Consider the following 20,896-nt stretch of genomic DNA (forward strand, 5'->3'; position numbering starts at 1 on the left):
TCTCTATTTCAGAGATGAAGAAACTCAGCCTCCATGAGGTTAAATAATTCACCCCAAATTGCACAGTTAGGCTCATGGAACCAGTATACCAAGACACCAAGCCCATGTTCTTCCACTGCACCATACTACCTTCCAATCTAGATTTAGAATTCTCAATTCTGATTTCACACCACAGAGAGAATTCTTCCAGTGGGCTTAGGTTCACTACTGGTTGAAGTAAATAACCACTGGAAAGTTTAACTTCCCACTCTGATTTGAAGCCAAGCATATAAAAAGTGTCGGAACAGAGCCTCAGTTTATAGCACATGCAGAAAGCCCTCACTACAGTCTTCTCTAATTTCCAAGCAAGGCTTATGATCTGAAAGCAAGTTTTTGGCTCACTTGAGTACTGTCAAGTTAATCAAGGTCAGTTCCATTGTTGAAATTAACCAAACAACTGCAAATTTTCCACTGTTTATGGACACTGCCTAAAACCATGTAGGCTGGACATGCTCTACGTATAAAGGCAGACCTGAGACAGAGGAATCACTAGATATCTAACAAATCACTTCAGTTTTCTACAAATACATAAAAATAAATAAAATGGCTCCTGCATATTTACCTGTGACATGACATTTTATGTGCAATTCATCCTGTTTTTGTTACTTTCATAGTAACTCTGTGAAATATACCTCTCAAGAAACTGAGGTACAGCAGAGAGGTGATGTCCTCTGTGCAAAGTCAGGCAGCTGGTCAACAGCAAACAGATAAGACCCCAAACAAACACATGAACAAAAATAGCAAGTATATCCAGGTGTTTCTGTGGCTCTTTTTGCAAAAGAAAGATGTCAGAGCTTAGATATATTGACACTAAAATATGATGAGGAACATGTCCATGGCTTCAAGTAAGGAATTCCTGAAGCCACACACGGAGTCCTTGCTTCAGACTTTAAGATTATAGAATTATCAATGTTTTTGACAAATAGGTTGATCTAGAAACAAACCAAAACTCTTTTCCTGGTGGTTTCTGCCCCTCCAGGCTTCCATAGGAGCCCCTGCTCCCACTTTTGCTGCCCAGGAAAGCAGTAGCATTGTGCCATTCATGCAGGGAGGCTGCCAATGAATAATGTAGGTGCCATCCTTGGAGGGCAGACAGTGAGGGCAGCATCCTGGACCTCTGATGGCTTTTCAAGTGCAGCCCAAATGAATGTGATAATGATGGTCCAAGTGACTCTGAAAAGTGAGGAATGCCTGTTTGTCAAATATCTCCCCTTGACTATTTCCTGGCAGCCCTAAATATTTTACGATGGAAGCTCCAGGAACAAAAGAGATGCTGTTCCTTACCACCGCCTCCCAGCAGGCTGAGGGGGAGCTTCTCAGGCTCCTGGAGAGGGTCAAGGGGAGAACAGCATGGCCTGAAGAGATGGAATTTGTGACATTGTCCCCTGAGGTCGGAGAGATGATGACAACCATGCCCATTCCACTTCTGCTCCTTGCTTTCCCAATGTGTGTGTGCATTTTCCACTAGTGAGAAACCCTCAGAGGACAATTTTCTGGAGCCTGGTGCAGCAAAACGCCAAATACAAAGGCTCTTTTCAAATCCACCTCTGAATTGCAGAGCCCAGACTCAGCCCGTCCATCCACGAGCTCCTGGCACATGCTCAGTACGTGACTATAATCGCTTCTACCCGGATTCCTATAGGAGCCTTCCACTGTAGCACATTGAAGGCTGTGCCTTGAAAGAGGTTTGCCCCCTCACACTCACCCCACCCACAGACAGAGGATTTAAAAACAGCAATGAAACTGGCCAAAAAGTCCTACTGCTTTTTATTTTGTATCTGTCAAGCTGTCCCGCCTAGAGTGGACCTGGGTCACCACCCCTAGTCTCTTTCCCACTACTGCCCCGCTTCAGCCAAAGAGATCCCTCCAAAATGGGACCTGAGCCTGTCGTACCTCTGTTTTAAAACTCTTACGTTCTCCCCTTCATTGCCTTTAGAATGAATCCAATTTCTAGCAGCGTCATGGCTCTTCACAGTCAGTCTGAGTCTGACCTATTTTCAAGCTTTGCCTGTGCACTCTTATGCCATGTGTCCCAAGCTCGCAATTCCTTGAACACATCATCCCTTTCTCAGGGTCTGTGACTCTGTTCACATTATTCCTTCTATTGAGAATGTTCTCTTTGATCCTGAAAACTCCGACTCCTCTTACAAGGCTGGCTGACATGTCCACTTCCTGGACACCTTTCCCAGGAAGAATTCGTTACCCTTCCTCCCTTATCCAGAGCACCTGCTACATGAATCTACTGTAGCAATTTTGTAGTTTTCCCCACATGGCCTTCAATGAAGGCTAAATTCCTAATCCCAATGGTAGAGCCCAACCATTTGTTGCTGTAGAGCCCAACACAGTTGCTGTGCCTTAAATTAGTCCTCATAACCAGCCCACCTTACAGTTCCTGACTCCTTGGGTCAGAGCTCATGTGACCTTCCTGAAACCAGCTGGGTAAGTGGGCTACAGCCACCTTGGAGTCTTGCTCTCTCCCACCGTCCTGCAAGCCACTCCCAAGACAGCTGGCCACGGATTCTGGTTCCAAGGTAAGTAGGAATAAAGACCCCCCCCCCCAACATCATTTGTCTGCAATCTCAGCTGAGTTTCAATTTGGCAGTTTAGTTGCAGGTAACTGGGTGCTACCTTGGATAATAATAAAATTGTACCTTTATTCCTGCATTTGTCTTTGCACTTCAGTCCCCCAGTCGGAACACAGTAGTGATCAGTGAAGGACAGCAGGGCAAGATCTGGGCCCTCACGTAAGCCTGAAGGCCTACCCCCTAGTGTCTGCCACTCACCAACACTGTATTATAGTAGGTTGCTTACTTGTGTCTGCTATCTCTTATAATCAGCTCCCTAAGAACATTAATGTTCTGCTCACCTTTGATTCTCTAGGGCCTAACACAAGCAAGCTTAATATAAAGGTCTATTAGAAAATAACGAACAGGGCGGGGAGGGGCGGGGGGCGCCTGGGTGGCTCAGTCGGTTAAGCGTCTGACTTCGGCTCAGGTCATGATCTCATAGTTTGTGGGTCTGAGCCCTGCATTGGGCTCTGTGCTGACAGCTCAGAGCCTGGGGCCTGCTTAGGATTCTGTGTCTCCCTCTCTCTCTCTCTCTGTCTCTCTCTGCCCCTCCCCCACTCACACTCTGTCTCTGTCTCTCAAAAATAAATAAACACTGGAAAAAAAATTAAAAAAAAAAAGAAAAGAATGAATGGGTACACGATATTGTGTAAGGTGATTCCTCCACCCCCTACTGATTCTTGGCCCAGCTGCCACCCCCCACCCCTACTTCTTTTCTCTCAACTCCAGTTTTGTTCAGGTTTCTAGAAACCAACCACCTCAAAGAAGTTGAGGCCCTCCCCAGCACTATGTTGAACAGTAATTCTACCTGCTTCTGATGAAATTGGATATGATGGGCTTGTGTCCTAAGTGTGGCTTAAGAGAGGTTGGTGGGAGACACCTGGGGAAGGTTTCCTCATTCTTAGAAAGGTTTGTCTTTTCCTTCCCTTGGATGTTGCGGTGTGAGGGCACAGTGCCGTCATTTGTGAAAATGAGAGGGAAGCCAAGCAAGTCTCAGAGAAAAGAATCCCCTGAGCCCCAACACAGCTATGGCAGGCTGACTTCAAAAACGGTTCAAACTCTCCATGTTGCCCTTTACAATATGACTTCAAAGTTCTTCCACCAAAAGGCAGAATTTTTTGGTAATTGCCCATTACTTGAGTTGTACTGGCCTAGTGAATCAGTTTAGCCAGTATCAGGCAGCAGAAGTGACTGTACTCATTTTCACTCTGCCTCAAGTGGCATTGACATTTCTTGTGGGGAATAAGTCTAAGAATTCCCTGAGCTTGCATCAATGGGTTAACAAGGCTTAGGGTGGGAAGCAGCCACAGGGCAAAAACACCCTCAGCATAGAACAAAGGGTAGAGCAGAAAGCCACTTCCACAGGACAAAAGCGTCTGAGAACAGGTAGAAGTGGAAAGCCCCCACAGCAGGGAGAAAATGTCCAGAGCTAATTAGCAAGAAAAATGGCTTATTAACCCTGAAGTAGCGTGCTCTATCTATCTTAGCCCCTAGAAAAGTTAAGATAAACAGACACGATGCCTAATGCCTGCAGTAAACAGCCATCTGCTTGGCACTGGGGCTTTGATTTGTATTGACCCTAACCCCTAACACCACACACCTTCAAAACCCCCTTTCTCTCACACACATGAGTTAATGATCACTGTTTTATTGTCTCTTTCTGCATATCCATCATGAATGTAAGCCTTCTGATCCTAAAAACTACAGAGCAAGGACCCTTCCTCAGGGCTCTTTTCTCCTCCAGACATTAGCTTCTCTCATATTCAATTCTGCAGCTGCTCTCCTGCTGGACAAGACAGAACTCTAGACTCAAAATCTGCAACAACATCTGCTTGCTTTTGGGCCCCTGAATCCAGTATAATAAAGAGCCCAGGCCACCTTCCAGAGGGATGAGGAAGCCACTGGCAGAAGCTAAAGGTCCCTGGCCAATAGCTAGCCAACCCCCAGAGGCAGTACCACCTGATCAACCCAGAGCTGGCCACTGAGGCATAAGGAAGCATCTGTCAGGCAAGACCAGAAGAGCTGCCAGGCTGAGCCCAGCCTAAACTGCTGACCTGCTGAACTGGGAGCTAAGAAATAATTGTTGTTGTTTCAAACCCCTAAGTTTTGAAGTGGTTAGTTACATAGAAATAATGAACTGACTTACCAATCCTGGAGCTGTCCCTCCTCAAGACTCCGAGTTATAAAAAATAGTAAATGATCTTTTGGTATCGTGTTTTTTTTTTTCTTTTTTTCTTTTTTTTTTTTTAATCCTATGGTTTGGGGTTCCTGGGTGGCTAGACCGGTTAAACATCCAAATGTTCATGTCGGCTCGGGTCACAATCTCATGGTTTGTGAGTTCAAGCCCTGTGCTGGGCTCTGTGCTGACAGTGCAGTGCCTACTTGAGATTATCTCTCTCCCTCTCTTTTTGCCCCTCCCTTGTTTTCATGCTTTCTCTCTCTCTCAAAATAAATAAATAAACTTAAAAAAAATCTTATGGTTAGATGCAGCCAATAGCTTCCTGATAGCTTCCTCCTTCTCAGGAGTGAAAAGATAAGAGAAGGCTTCTGCCTTTGGTCTAACTGGACTTAAGATGTGTATCTTTTAACTAGGCTGTCAACACTTTGAGGTAAAGAACTGGTGCTGTATCTGTAGAAAAGATTAGAGTCTGGGGGAACCTGGGTGGCTCAGTCACTTAAGCGTCCAACTCTTGATTTTGGCATAGGTCATGATCTCATGGTTCGTGAGTTCAAGCCCACATTGGGCCCTGTGCTGATAGTGCACGGAGCCTGCTTGGGATTCATTCTCTCTCTCCCTCTCAAAATAAACAAACAAACTTAAAAAGAAAGGATTAGAGTCTGAAAACATACATATCAATACAAGGTAACCTTCACACAGCGCAAAATGAGCAGGCTAGTCCATCTGAAGGCTTCATGAAGGAAGCTGGATCTGAGCTGGATGGTCTCTGAAGGAGGTTTAGGGTTGAGAGATAAGAATCCAAGAGGAGGTGGAGAGAGGCGGGCCCCTCTCTGGCCCTAGAGAATGGACATTCCATGGGAATCTGTTTTGGGAAAAGGTGAATGACCAAGAGGCAAGCTTGGATGTGATAATTTAAGGTATAAAGGACAGACCGAGGAAAAAACAGCTTTCTCATTATAGGTCCAGCAAAGGTTAATTCTGTGAGGTCACAAGACAGACCTGTCAGGAGGTACAAACCAGTGTTCTCCCTAGCCACTCTCAAAAAAGTTTCAAAAAGCACATGGTCTCAAGGGTCAACAGGCCAATGCCCATGACCTCAGAAATGACCAGGCCTGAAGAGTCTCTTTCTACCAGTGTAACCCATGTACTCTTCACGTTCTCTAACTCAGTGGGCCACCTGAGTGGAACTTTAATAAAGATTAGATCACAGGATGAATGGATTTCATAAGCCTAGAAAAAAGGTAACAGAGAGGTACCTGTTTCTTTCAAATCACCAGAGTCCACCACATCTCTCTCTACATCTGAGTTGCCTCGGGCCTGAGAGGCATGAGCAGAGCCTAGCAGATGGATACCCAGGCTCTGTGCAGGGCCACCCCCCTTGGAGTCTGGAGAAAAGGCAAAAGGAAGCCCTCTGTTCTCCCAGCTACAAGCATGCAAGCACTAAATAATTCTGAAAATCAGCTTCAGAATTAGAGCACAGAGAAGGAGGGAAGAAGTCTGTATTTTGGCCAAGAAGCCATCTTTCTCTTACTGAACAATGATTATGTGCTAAGCACATGTTATCCACTTTAGAAAACCCTCACAATATTTCTCTGAAATAAATATAATGATTCCTATTTTGCAATTGAAGAATACCGGCCTCAAGAGAGTAGGAAACGTACCATAGTCCTGATGTTAGTGAGTGGAAAACTCAGGATTCGAACCTAGGTCAGTTCGATGCCAAAGTCTGGGGGCTCCCCACAAAGCCCCCATGCAGGGCTTAACTACTAGGATTTCTTCAAAGTGTCAGTGGAACATAAGCTTTCATAGGGGATTAGTTGTAGAGGTATCCCCTAGTCAAGAGAGTCAGTGAGTTAACACTTTAGACTTCAAACCAGCTCTGTGGGGGCGCCCGGGTGGCTCAATCGGTTAAGCTTCTGACTTCAGCTCAGGTAACAATCTTGCGGTTCATGGGTTCAAGCCCCCATGTCTATCTCCATGCTCACAGCTCAGAGCCTGGAGCATGCTTTGGATTCTGTGTCTCCCTCTCTCTCTGTCCCTTCCCTGTTCACACTCTCTCTCTCAAAAATATATAAACATTTAAAAAAAAGACAGCTCTGGAATGAAGTAGCCATAACAGTCATAACAGCCCTGTAGTCTTGGCTCAATCACATGATTTCTCTCTTTTTTTTTATTTATAAAATAAGAAAGTCAATTTATATAATAGATCAGACCCCTTCCAGTTCCCATGGTTGGAGGTTTTCCATCTCTTCCATAGAGAAGCTAGCCTAGACTGATCTCCCTTTACTGACAGTTTCTAGGAATGAGGATAAGGTTGGTTCAGATCCAAACCTCCCCCAATCCGCCGTGTCAAGGGTCCAAGAATATTGACTTAGCTGTTGGAGCCTCGGCCTTGTGGGTGACAATGGGGCAGATAAAGGGGCAACTGTAAAGGACTCTTCAACCTTCTCATAACCATTCGATCTGATGATGTCCAACCAGAACGGTAATGATTCACCAAGCCGGTCGTTCCCAACCATGGGAAACTTCACCACTGCTTCCCTTGGTTTGAACAAGGAAAGCTTGTTCATCCCATGTCCTCTCCCTTTCTTCCAAATCCTCTGATGGGGCAGAAAATCCATATAGGGCTGTTGTCTAAGAGGAGGGGGCCAGCCCTGTTAGCAGAGAATGTGCCTTTCCTGAAAATCAGTCCTAGGGGATCAAATGTCATTGAGGACATCGATTGACCTTCCACACCAACCCCTTAAATCAGCTAACAACCAGCAGTGGGCAGGCCCTGACAGAGGGAAACACAAGATTGCTGCAGGAATCTGAGGGGCGGAGGCTTCACCTCAGTCACAAGGCTGCTGAATAGGTTAGGCAAAGGGAACTAGGCAGGGCATTTACACCCGCATTGCTGTTAAGACAAAACCCCGCCTTCTTCCTGCCCCCGCAGCCAGCATCCCTGGTACTGAGGCTGCAGGATCCTGACACAGAGAGCCTGCAGTCGCTGGGAGCCGCTCCAGGACACAGCCTGTGCAAGGGAAAAGGTTTGAACAAGAGGAGGAAGAGTAAAGGGCAGCCAGAGTCTTTGGTTTGAGTCCGGAGAGTATGAGCAAATAGTTGGTTGCTGGGTGGAGAACAGTGGAGGGGCAGTTACCTGGCTATGTTTTCTCTCCCTGCTCTACCTTGAGCTCCGATCAGCCAGATGTCCAGAGTGGGGACTCACCACTGCAAGGGCCTCTGGCCCTCAGAGCAGCCTCACAGGAAGGACTCAGGTGGGCTTTAAGGCTGTTGGGGTGGGGGATGGAAGGGTGGGTAGGTGCAGGGTAGAGAAGCTTTGGGGGTGAATGTGAGAACTCAGGATGGCAGGTGCCATCTGGGGAGAAGGGAATGCATCCCCGAGGCAGCTGATTGTGGATGTGGCTTCCCAGAACCTGCCAGCTACATGGGAGGCTGAGGTCAGACTGCTGTGGGTGACATGCACTGTCCAGGTCCCCAGGCTTCTGTTTCTCGGAGCCATTATCCAACGCTTTAGTGGGACGAAGCTTGGGAGGGGAAGAAAACATAGCTGTACATTTCACATGGAGGCTTTGTGAGAAGGAAGAGCAGCTGCAGTAGAAGGGATGTGGGTGAGAATGAACAGAAAGAGCCTCCCCAGCGTCCACACTAGGTGAGAAGGCTGATGGAAGCTAAGAAAACTTGGTCCTGGAAGATCTTCAGGAGAGGGGAAGCTGCCCCCTCCTGGAGGGCCTGGCAGGACTGGCCTGGGCTGGGCAGAGAACAGCTGCTGCTGACTGAGGGAGAAGCTGTGCACACTTGGGCAACTCAGTCACCGTCTCCGGGCCAAGGACAGGCATACAAATGCCTGCCCTACTGACTGTAGTGCATTGTTATGCTGCTCACTTGTGAAAGCCATCTGTAAAGTATGAAGTGCACTTCAATGGAAAGGTGTAAAATTATTCTTGCCAGAATTTCTTAAACTAGCAGTTCCCAACTCCAGATACACACTACAGTCTCTTGAGAAGCTTTTTAAAAATGCTGCACTTAGGGGCACCTGGGTGGCTCAGTTGGTTGAGTGTCCAACTTTGGCTTGAGTCATGATCTCATGGTTTGTGAGTGTGAGCCCTGCAAGGGCTCACTGCTGTCAGCTGGGAGCCTGGAGCCTGCTTCAGATTCTGTCTCCCTCTGTCTCTCTGTCCCTCCCCTGCTTGTATGTGTGTGCGCTCTCTCGTTTTCTCAAAAATAATAAATAATCATTTTTTTAAAATGTTGCACCTGGACCCCGTCCTAGATCAATTATTCAAACTGGGGGTGGAGAGGGGCAAGACAGCAGAGGGGACTGGAAGTGGTATTTTTTTAAGTTTATTTATTTTGAAAGAGAGAGAGAGAGAGAATGAGCAGGGGTGGGGTAAAGGGAGAGAGAGAGAGAGAGAGAGAGAGAGAGAGAGAGTCCTGAGCAGGCTCCACACTGTCAGCACAGAGCCTGACTCAAACTCACGAACTGTGAGATCCATGATTTGAGTGGAAACCAAGAGTCTGATGCTTAACTGACTGAGCCACCCAGGCACCCCCAAGAAGTGGTACTTTTTTTTATAATATCTTCTCTGGGGTTCTGATGTCTTGTGAAGTTTGAGCCCCACTGCCTAAGATTTCCCAAACTTCCTGAAGGTAATTTCTTGGAGCACATGTTTTATAAAGGCAGACTCCCAGCTTCTCCCAGATCTACTCAGTCAGAATCCCAAGGAGGCCTGGCAATCTCTACATTGGGCAAGCAATAAAAGCAGCATGGATACGTCATTCCAGTGATGAGTCTGTCAACTATCTCCTTCCCTACAGAATGAAAAATCATACCCAGCGATGCTTTTACAGTGCAGGCATAGCAGCTCGGAGAGGGGAAGTGCCCCTCAGATAGTATGTGTGAACATGTGCTTCTGGGATGGAGTTGTGCTAGACAGTCACATCCAATCTTGTCCCTGCTGCACTGAGGTGACAGTCCAATGATGAAATGACAAATTTCCCAACCAAAGAGCCTGAGAACCTTAAGATAAAGAGGAAACCATGATGTTATCTGTAACTATAGCAGGGATTACCCGTGTTTTATTGTTTTGCCAATATATTGTTCAGGCTTTCTTGTTTTATGCTGTCTCTTCTGACTCTGTTCCATTCCAAAGATTATATAAGCACACACACACATACACACAAACTCACACCCACTCACACATAGAGACCCCAACCTCATCAGGTACTCAAATGGGCAGATGAAGAGGACTTAAGGAGCCAGCCAACTCTTACCAGGCAACCTTGTCATCTGGGCACATTGCTAGTGTAGAACAGAATAATGCAGCTAATGTTAGGAGGAAAGGTGGCTTAAGGATTGCTGGGTCTAGTACTTTTCTTTCACAGGGACATATGAGCACAGCCATTCAGACCAAGAACTGCGAGCCAGACTGCCTGGGTTGAAATCCTACCCTGCTGCTGACCGGCTGTGCCACTTTGGGTAAGCCACCTCTCTGAAGGAGAGATATGCACAGGACTGCCGTGGAGATTAAATGAGTTAGGACATGTAAAGCTCTTAGACACAGGCTTGGCAAATGATATGCTGGGCAAGTGCTGCTATAATTGTTGTTTATGCTGCTGCTTTATTATAGGTAAGGAAGCTGGGGTCTAGAACATGATTTGCTCCATTTGTTCATGACTCTTGTAGGAATAAAACCTAAGGAAATAATCATGAATGTGGATGGATATCCACACTAAAAATAGTCACTGTAGCATCATTTAGAACAGAAACCTGAATGTCCAACAGTAGGGGGCTGGTTAACAAATATGGTGTATCTATATGATGTATTGCATGAGAATATTAGAGATATATGAGGTTTTTTTTTTTAGAGAGAGAAAGAGAGAGTGTATGAGTTGGGGATAAGGGCAGTGGGAGAGAGGGAAAGAATGGGGGAGACAGAGAGAGACACAGAGACAGGGAGGGAGGGAGAGAGAATCTTAAGCAGGGTCAATGCTCAGGGTGGAGTCCAATGTGGGGCTCGATCCTACAACCCTGGGATCGTGACCTGAGCAGAAATCAAGAGTCAGATGCTCAAGTGACTGAGCCACCCAGGCGCCCCATATAGGAGGTTTTTTTTTAATGAAATATAATATGACCTCTATAGAGATATAGATACAGAGACAGAGCTAATCTAGAAGAGAAACTGCAAACAGGCCGATACTGAATGTCTCTGGCTGTGGCATTTATGGGATCTTTTATTTTCTTCTTTACATGTTTCTGACTTGTATGCTTTTCCATAGTGAACAAAAAAGTCAGAAAATAAAATGTTTCAAGGAATTTGTGCAAGGCCAAACAGTGCATTAGGAGCCCACACAGGCTTTCTATCCCTGTCCAGGGTTCTGCTGCTTCATCTGGTGCACTAACAATAGCAAGGGAAGCTAAATGGAATGAACATGATAACCAAACACCAAAAAGCACCAAGACCAATGCAGCCATGCAAGACTGGGACCCAGCACAGCCATGCAGGACAGGGACCCGGCACAGGGGGAACCCTGGTCTGGTTGTGTAGCTCTAGCTCCCAAGGCTGAGCTGGTAGGGCAGAGCTGGGCACTTTCTATCCAACCAAGACCTTTCTATCCAGAGCCACTGAACAGCACAGTGGGGCCAGCATATAATCCAGCACCTGCCCTTAGGGTCACTACCACTTTCCCAGAAATGACAAAGTCAGCTTCTACTTTGTCTAAGGATACCAAAGAATTGTACCAACTTTTCTTTCCCTTGTCTTCTCTACAGGCTCCTTTGGTAAATGGGGAGCCAGAGACCCAGATAATACTAGTTAGCACCCCTGCTGGTCTTCATTTCCCCCCTGCTTCTCCTTAATATAGAAGTGCCTTTGCATGCCCAACATTTTTCCAATCATAATGCCAAGATACTTGACACAGCCAAAACCGAGGAATGTTTATTTTGCAACTTTGAAATAAAAAAGATCTGGAAGCACTTAATAACTAAAAGCTCATTGAAGAAAAATAGGAAGGCAGGAAGGAAAGAAGGAAGGAAGGAGGAAAAGCAGAGGGAAGAGATTTATGCCATTCGACATTACATAAAAATTAGCATATCTCTTCTAAAAGTCTGCTGTAACCTGCTCAGTATATTTGTAAGTGGTAAGTTCTGAAATCTGTCTGTAAAATAAGAGGATGGAGTGGGTGAACCCTGAAATTCATTGAGTCTAGATACAGTTGAAATTTAGTAACTCCGGCTCTCTTTTTAAAAGATCATTCCCGTGGCAAAAGTCAAACAATAAAGTTTGCCAAGTTATCAAGGGGACCTGCTGTACATTTAATGAATAAGATAGACGCCCACAGAATTTTCTAGCAAAGACTCAAAAATTGTCTAATCCAACTATCTCATGTTACAGATAAAGACACTGGACGAGAGAATAATACTAATAGCTGCCATGTGCTGAGTGCCAGACAGGCGACTTGCTCATGGTCACACAGCGGGTCAGTGACAGACCCAGAACTGGATGCAATGCCCACCTTCTCCACAGTCCACTTGTTCAAACTTTCAGCAGATTTAAAGATTTAAAGATGCAAGAAATAACTGGCTAGCAGGCACTCCTCACAGCCCACAAATGTCCAGAAAAGGAACAACGGGTACAAAGGTAACAACAGGTCAAGAGCACCTACATCCTCTCTCCTTTTACCTCTAAACACAGAAAGGAATCAACCCATGGAGGAAGGACTGTAGTCCTGGGCCAGGTGGTGGAGGAGTAGACAGTGAGCATCAGACCTTTCCTGGAATGAATAGAGTCAAAGGTAAGAGCCCTTGGTGGCACCTAGCAGGTGCCCAGAGGACTGAAGTCCCAGCACTGGAGGAACGGGGTCCAACTGGAGGCACCAGCACCTGAAGCACCTTGGGAGAATACCTTGAAAAAAATATTTAGGGAAACAGGAAAAAAGACTGAGGAGCCTGGGTTCTTAGAGCTCACTGCTAGTATTTTTTTTTTTTGAGTCTTGTTCAGATTGTGAATAAGATATTTTAAATATGATCATTAGCAGAGGCATGCTTGAATGTTTTATGAAAAGTTCTAGTTTAAGTTAGAAAAGCACTTGTAGAGACACACATTATAATCTTCAGTTTTATTAACGATGTGCATAGAACTTGGGCTGTTACACCACAAGGCAATGCCATCAGTAAGCTATCAATCTGGAGAAGTGCATCTCAAGTGTGGACATTTGCAGCAAATAGAACAGAAACTCTAAATTGAACCAATAAGACCAAATTTTATAGTTATTCTTCTCAAAGTCTCCTATTTAAGAAGGTTGGAAGGTCAGCAAAGGGGAGGTATCTTCTCTCACATGGTTCAGAGCCCTATCAAAACATTGATTCTGTATGTATCTGCATGACTCAAAAGGAGTGTGGAGAACTTTCAGAAGGTTGACAAGAGGCCACAAAATGGTCCATTCAAGAAATCCTTTAAGGGCTGAAGTTCCATGGACTGAAACTCATAAGGAGTTTCAGATGTCTTTGAGTTTCTCAAAATTTATTCCTTGGATTACAATTTTTGTAGGATGTGAATAGAAGTTCCCCCCAGAAAGGGGGTGGAGATACTACAGTAAAAATAATTTGAACAACACTGGTTTAACAGATGAAATAGTTTTATTCACTGCAAGATTTCTCCGGGCCTTTAACCTTACAATCCCATGTATTGTGTATCTCCAAGAGGCAGGTACGTAGTAGCTGGGGACTATTTTTCCATGGGAATGCTGTGGAGGACTAATACTCTGCATATCACATTTGAGGAACTCTGGCATAAGGAGTTATTCTAGGTAATATGGTCAGTTGAGTATCCATCTCAGTTGGTACAAAATAGTGGGAAGGAAGTTTAAAGCACATGTATAACTGAGATAGGAGAAAAACAACCCTACAACATCCCTGGAAGTCTCTCTCCCTCCCATCCCCTGATTGTGGGGGGGGGGGTGTTCAGAATAGGCCTGGGATAATGAGGGACTTTTCCTAATGCAGGACAGAGTAATGGATTCTTTGACTTTTGGAAGCCACTGCCTGCTCAGTTTTTGTATGTCATCTTGTCTTAGTCTCTACTTATACATCATTGAGTTCAGCTGACTTCCTTGCAAATTAAATGCATTCCTGAAATGTTGTATGTAAAGAAAGACATTATCCATAAATCAAGTCATATTTTCCGCTGGCTTGTGTTATAATTCTGAAGAAGATCAACCCCAAATGCATCATGAAAGGCATATTTATGGGCCTGTTCAGCACTCGAGGAAACCTTCCTGGGTTCTTGTGCAGTCTCCTTTCAGCTCATTCTTTCACTCAAGGCAAGCCCAAAAGTCAGACAAGTGAGTAGCTGAACCACATGATCTTTCTACATTCAGTTATTTGATGTTCCAGTTAATTTCTAAGTGTGTTGGAAATTCTCACTGCTTTCCAGGATTTTGCTTATTTTTTTTTTTTTAGAAAGAAAGAGAGAGAGAAAGGGTAGAGGAGAGAGAGAGAGAGAGAGAGAGAGAGAGAGAGAGAGAATCTCAAGCAGGCTCCATGCTGTCAGCACAGAGCCCAACACCAGGCTCCATCTCCCAAGCCACTAGAACATGATCTGAGCCAAAATCAAGAGTCGGACGCTCAACCAACTGAGCCACCCAGGCGCCCCTGCTTATATTCTTTCTAAAGGGATTATCAGAACCACTGAGTATTCTCTTCGCTGCCTTGTTTTAGCAGGGAAGCAGTGTTCTGTCTAAGGGGGTATTAAGCCTCTGTTATATGAGTTGCCTGTGTTACAACCAAGTATTGGATAATTACCTACCTGAATCATGGTCAGTGTTAGGTCAGGAAATCCAAATCTACAAAGTGACAGAAACTATTGCACATATATTTCCTGAAGACCTAGATTTACATGAGCTTTGAGTGGTTCTAATTACTTCTAAAGGTTGGGCAATTTTTAGAGGCCCTGACCATGCTTCAGTAAGCATAGTGCTGAAGTGGGCCAAAGAGAAAGAGACCATGGAAAAAATAACCTACTTTTATTGAATGCATACTACACACCAGGACCTGCAATGCTCATTATTAGCATCATCTCCTTTAACCCCACTGGCCACCACGAGGGATGTTCTATCAATGGCCTGATTTTACAGAGGAGAGAACCATGGCTCAGATAGGTTCCCAGGCCACACAGTTACACAGACAGGGTGGCAGCCCTGGGTGCTGACTCCTGAGATGACTGCCATCATCACCCCTTCCCACATGGTTATAGAGAGACACAAGGGACTTAGGGCCACAGCCTCATTTCTCCCATCCTTTCTCAGCTGAAACGGCTGTAGGTATGGGAGATACAATGCTATATACTTGGAAATTCATCATCTAGACAGTCAGAAATGCAGCAAGGAAATGAGAAAATTGTAACAGAGTTTGATAGAGTTCCCACTTTTGAACATGTGTTTTGAAAAATATCCCCTAGTTCCTCCAGTGAATAAAAAAGCTCTTTCTCAAATCTGGTCCAAAATCCCCACCATTTCTAATACCACAGCATCCCCTGTCCTTCCACTAGCAGACAGAATTACAGTTGTATGAAGTATGCCATAAACTAATTTAAGTGCATTTTTTTCTATAGACCATATATTTTCTTTTAAGTTTAACTATATTCTGTGATGTTTTTTTCTTTTTTTAAATATTTTTATTTATATTTGAGAGACAGAGGGAGAGACAAAAAGCATGAGTGGGGGAGGGACAGAGAGAAAGGGAGACATATAATCCAAAGCAGGCTCCACGATCTGAACTGTCATCACAGAGCCTGATGCAGGGCTTGAACTCATGAACTGTGAGATCATGACCTGAGCTGTAGTCAGATGCTTAACCGACTGAGCCACCAAGGTGCCTCAATTTCTTTTAAACGTGAAAGGGCCCCTGCCTAAAATCACCTCTGATAGGAAAGTGATTCTATTACTTTTACACACACACGCACACATACACAGTCATGACAAAAACAACTTTTCAGAACATCTATTGGAAATGATGAGGCAGACAGGCATTATGATGGAAGGCCCTTGATGGATTTCCTTTAACCCACCCGATTGAATTTTTCCTGTGCTCCTAGAAAGGGCAGTATGGGAGGAGGGTGGTGGCAAGTTCATAGAATCCTTTTAAATTTGGGTCTTCAGAAGTGAAAGCTGTCCCCAGTAAGGCATGGCCAACATGAAATCTGCTTCACTCCTGGGACCCTAAGGATTTTGAGCTATCTCTAGCCGAAATTGCTACTGACACTCCCCACTTGAATTCTGGCCCTGAAACATTTTGATGAAATAAGAGGTAAAGCAAGGAAAAGAGGAGAACATTTCTTACCTCTCTCCCAATATAATAATGTTGGACATAGTTCCAACTCTATGGTCAGCTCACTTTGGGCCGATAAGCTCACAGACAGGGGAGTCTACCTAAGAGCTGAAACTGACAGAGAAGAGTCTAGGAAGGGAGGAAAGAAAGGATCTGGGGGTGACCGTGGGCTTCACAGTGTGGCACTAATGCAGAGCCCATGGCTGGTGGCCAACTATTACCCAGGAAAGCCAGATGAGCCCTGACTCGTAACGCTCAGTGCCAGCCAGCACGAACAGAGTGATGTTTCATTATCTGACATCACAGAAGTAGGCAGCTGGCTTCAAATCAGAAATACCAAAACACCGATGTTTGACTTTTTGGGGTTGTGTGTATGTGTGTGTGTGTATTTTAATAATTGTAGATGGAAATCCTTAATTGCATCACACTTCTCCTTGCCCACTTAATTGGACAGAGAACATAACTTAGCACGTTCTTGATTCCTGCAAGGTCCCTTCTCTCCAAGCAGCCACCCAATTCTGTCTCTCGTCTGGAGTCGTGACTGCCTCCTCCATAGGCTGCCAGCCCTCGCTTCGGCTTTCACTCTGTTCCCAATAACCACACCTACCCCCACTCCCTTCTAACAGTACACTGAGACTCAGTTCAATGAGATCATGCAGGAAGGCTTCAAGAGGGGTCATGCACCGGCATCCATGGGATCACCAGATGAAGTGGGCTGGGGGCGTAGTGCCCTTAGTAGAAATGCACACATAGGAAATGTTTCCCACCTAGAAGGAAAACAATGCCGTGGGCACAACAAAAATGACAGATGGCCACTGGGCACTGAGTGGCACTCAGAGGGCACTGGACAAAAGAGAACCCACTCCCCTTCTGAAGGGGGCAGCTCACTCAGCTGGTGGAAGGCTGAAATGCAAGATCATCAAGACCAGACCTTTGACTTTTCAAAAGAAAACAAAAGTCAAAGTCTGCATGTGAAATCTCCCAATATTTATTGTATCTTTTCCCAGTTTTATTGAGATAAAATTGCATATCCAGTTATTTCTTAACACTGAATCATATGTGATCCACAAGTCACTGACTGAGGACCTATTATGAGGAACAACCTGCACAGTTTTAGGTTAGGTACTCTGGGATTGTTATTTGGAATTCTGCAAGGTTATAAAACCATCTACCAGAGGGTTGCAGGTGCAAAAAAAAAAATTAAGCGTATAAAATGAAAACCAAACAAAGCTCCAGAGAAGCTGAGGGCAACTACCAGGCCTGGAGTGTGGCTGAGTGTGTGTGTCGGTTGGGGGGGGGGGGTGGTGTGTGAGAGCCTGGGTCCGCTACGCACACACGTGTGTGCTGCTCCTGGGTGAATGTGACCCCTCCCCCGAAGCACAGAGAGCAGCAGTCTTACAAGAGACACAAACTCTTTTCCCCATTATGCCAGACTTCTCTCTCCTTCCAGCAATGCCAAATTGCCTTAAAGCAGCTGGGGAGCGCCTGTCTGATTTATGGCTCAGCCACTATGGCTTCTGGAAACTTTGTTCTTCCTGACACTAGTGATTTATAAAAGGCATCTGTAACCAACAGTGACTTCTCTTTCTCTCCCAGGACAACAAAGTACAGGGAAGGATCTAGAAGCAGATCTCTGTTTCCTAGGTCATCAGAAAATCGGCACTCCTGGGTAAGATGCTCAATTTTTGTGTGCCTTCTTTTCTGTTTATTTTTTTATTTTTTTTTAACTTTTTTTTTTCATTTTTGAGAGTAAGAGAGGCAGAGCATGAGTGGGGGAGGGGCAGAGAGAGTGGGAGACACAGACTCAGAAGCAGGCTCCAGGCTCTGAGCTGTCAGCACACAGCCCGACGCAGGGCTCAAACTCAGGAACCACGAGATCATGACCTGAGCTGAAGTCAGATGCTTAACCGACTGAGCCACCCAGGCGCCCCTCTTCTTTTCTCTTTAAAATACAGAAGTCTCCAATAACCTCCTGCTTTCCTGACTTCCAATTTGTGACAGTTTCCTGCAGCCCAGTCACTAAATTTAACATTAAAAGTATAGCCCTAAAAGGTTACATAGAGCCTCTTGGTAAGATTAAAAGCTCAGGGCCTGGCTGCCCAGGCCAGTGCCTATGCATGAGCCTGTCTTTGCCCTGTGTGAAAATACCTTTTGTACTTACTAGAGTAACAATTTTTAGTCATTCATTCCTTACAAATCCAGGAGCTGGTTATCTGATGAAGAATTTCTCTAGTTAGGCCAGCTGCCTCTGTACCTCGGAAAGTCAGGGAAGAGAGAGATGAAATTAAAAAGCACTTAATTCCACTTCCTATGGACAGCTGTGCTAAGGAGTTTGGTTGGGTGGGAAATGAATACAATTGGTTAAGTTTAATCCTTAGGTTTCCATTTTTCCATAGAAAAATATACCGGTGGTGGAGTTCGAAAATGTGAGTCCTAGACCCAGTTATGCTCTGAACTGCCTGTGATCATAGGTTAATTGTTCCATTTGTCCGCATCAGCCTTCTCCTTCACAAAGAGGAGCATTTAGGGCCCCTCCTAGCACTCCTGTTCCCCCCCTGCGACCCTCAGTATTGTCGTTTCCAATGCTCTGGTGCTCCCGGGAAGGATTATCTACCTTGGCTGGAAAAAATATTACTGGTATATCCATTCTATTCTTACAAGATACATTCAGATTACATTCCTATATATTAAATCACATCTTAAGTGCAATTATTTAAACAGATTCTGCTGTGACTGCTTCAGGCAAAGAGCCTTCTGGATAAAATAGCTAGCTACCACGAGTCTATTTTTTATACCATATTTCATTTCAATGTTTGTTTCAGAGAACAGAACTGAAGTCAGCAGGGATCCTGCCTTTCTTTGAGAGTACAGGTGGTTTTAGCCCCACTCCCTGGTGGCTGTTCAGTGTCACTGGGGCCCCTTCAGCCGTGCTCCGCTGAGAGTTTATTTCCCACTAACCTCTTTAACGTGCCTCTTGTTTGAGCCTCCCAACAACTGTGTGAGGCAAGTGGAATTAGCTCTCTTATTTTGCAGATGACAAAACTGTAGAGGTTAAATGAGGTGCAGCTAATAATGGTGATTCAGAGGCAAGTTCTCTACCTCCAAAGGCAAGCAAGCCAAGAAGTCAGAATAGGGAGTGAGGAGGCAGTCCCATTGCTCTGCCCTGGGCCAGGTTCCCTGTGCAAGCTGGCGTGGCTGTGGGAGGGAGCACAGGGTGAGTGGAGCATTCTGGCCTCAGTCCAGGACCCCCAGAGAGAACTGCAGTGGAAGCAAATTCGGACTCACAGGAGTAGGAGGGGCTAGCTTCTCCCCACTCTAAGACCTCCTGTCTCCTCCCCCTAAAAGGAGGAAAGGGAAGCTGGAGAACACCCTAGGAATGTTACAGGGTGTTACCACCTGCAAAGTGGTGGTGGGGGTGGTGTACAGTCAGTCATGAAGATGGCTGGGGAAAAAGGGAGCTGCTGAAGACAGGACTGGGAGAGGTGGGATTGTGAGGGCCACTAGAACAGTACAAGAAAACTGAGCTGCAGTCTGACTTATGTGTTCTGGCCTCAGGGCTAACTGTGGGACCCTGCATTTGTCCCAAGGAGGAAGATGCGGAGGAAGTGTGTGAGGAAGGCTGTAATGGACTTATTAAAATGGGGAGGGCAGAAAGCAGTGGTGACAATGAGGAGGGGTCTATAGAAAGAACAACAGGTTTTCCCTGCTATCCGAAAGTTCTCTTTAAACCACTTTCCTTTTTTTTTTTTTTTTTCTTTTTAACATATATACAGGTTTGCTTTTACTAAAGACCTATGCTGGTGCCTGATCTCACTATCCCAAAGAAATCTGAAGAGGATTTTTGCTTTTAAGAAATGGTAATTGCTTCTTTGCTTTACTTCATTTGGCTTATGAAAGCTTTCATAGGAATGCTCTATTTTTGGATAGCTGGGGAAACCTGTCCATCTTTACACCCACATATATATATTTGCATATATATAAATCTGTATATATATATATAGCTATATGAGATATATATATACACACACATATACCTAGGACACCTTCTGGTTTTCCCTTAAGAGACAAATTAGCGTGTAAATAAAAGCCTGTATACACATTTAGGAGCTACAAATTCATTTTCTCTTCTTCTTGTTTAGTATTAATCAGGCCTTCACTGAGTTCTGTAAATTACATCTCCCCTGAGGGTGATGGGTCACATATTAGTTGTGTGCCCTTGAACATGCCCTCTGAGCCTCAACTGTCTTATCTGCCAGAGCAAAACAATGCCTGGCCTACCTGCCTCATTTGTTTGTTGTAGGATAATAGTAACAGCCAATCTTTGTAGAGTGTTCATATATTGTTACACACTATACTGTGTACCTATTATTACATATTACGTAGACATTATGTATATTATTAGCTCATTTAATCCTCAAAACAGCTCCATGAAATCGGTACTATTACTCTCCCTCCACTTTATGGGAAACTGAGGCACAGAGAAGTTTCAGAACTTGCTCCATGTCACCCAGCAGGCAAATGGCAGAGGTGGGATTTGAACACAGAATACCTGGCTCCAGGATCCATGCTCCTAATCTTGTTGTTATAGGATGTGATGTTTGAGAGCACTGAAGGCATTTTAAATGCTTTTAAATGGATGGTGTCATCCTCATTCGTGTTAGGACCACTCCCATTGGGGAGGACCAAAGCTGAGGAAGGATTCACCAGGCCAGAATGGTGCCCCAGCCTCAGATCCACAGACCCTGATGGCCAGGAGCCCAGCTTCCTGGAGGAGAGGGGAGGAAT

The 20,896-nt window shown here is 45.1% G+C and overlaps 1 protein-coding gene and 1 long non-coding RNA gene across 6 annotated transcripts in view; one reads left to right on the forward strand and one right to left on the reverse strand.

Annotated features, from left to right (window-relative positions):
• Window positions 1–20,896, reverse strand: part of KCNA6 (potassium voltage-gated channel subfamily A member 6) — a 45,383-nt gene that overhangs the window by 16,354 nt on the left and 8,133 nt on the right. Inside the window, exon 2 of one of the 5 annotated variants that reach the window (XM_019464774.2) lies at window positions 9,619–9,805. The exons of the other annotated variants lie outside the window; for them this stretch is intronic. The gene's annotated coding sequence lies outside the window, so the exon portion shown is untranslated. The remainder of the gene's footprint in view (window positions 1–9,618; window positions 9,806–20,896) is intronic. 5 annotated transcript variants of the gene reach the window in all.
• LOC128774914 (uncharacterized) lies at window positions 7,663–13,277 on the forward strand. Its single transcript, XR_008419416.1, has 3 exons — window positions 7,663–8,042; window positions 10,171–10,264; window positions 12,180–13,277. It is a non-coding gene; the product is annotated as an uncharacterized LOC128774914 (long non-coding RNA).

The sequence above is a fragment of the Panthera pardus genome, unplaced genomic scaffold (genome assembly GCF_024362965.1).
Source record: "Panthera pardus isolate Hobbes unplaced genomic scaffold, ASM2436296v1 HiC_scaffold_6, whole genome shotgun sequence".
NCBI classification, from domain to species: domain Eukaryota; kingdom Metazoa; phylum Chordata; class Mammalia; order Carnivora; family Felidae; genus Panthera; species Panthera pardus.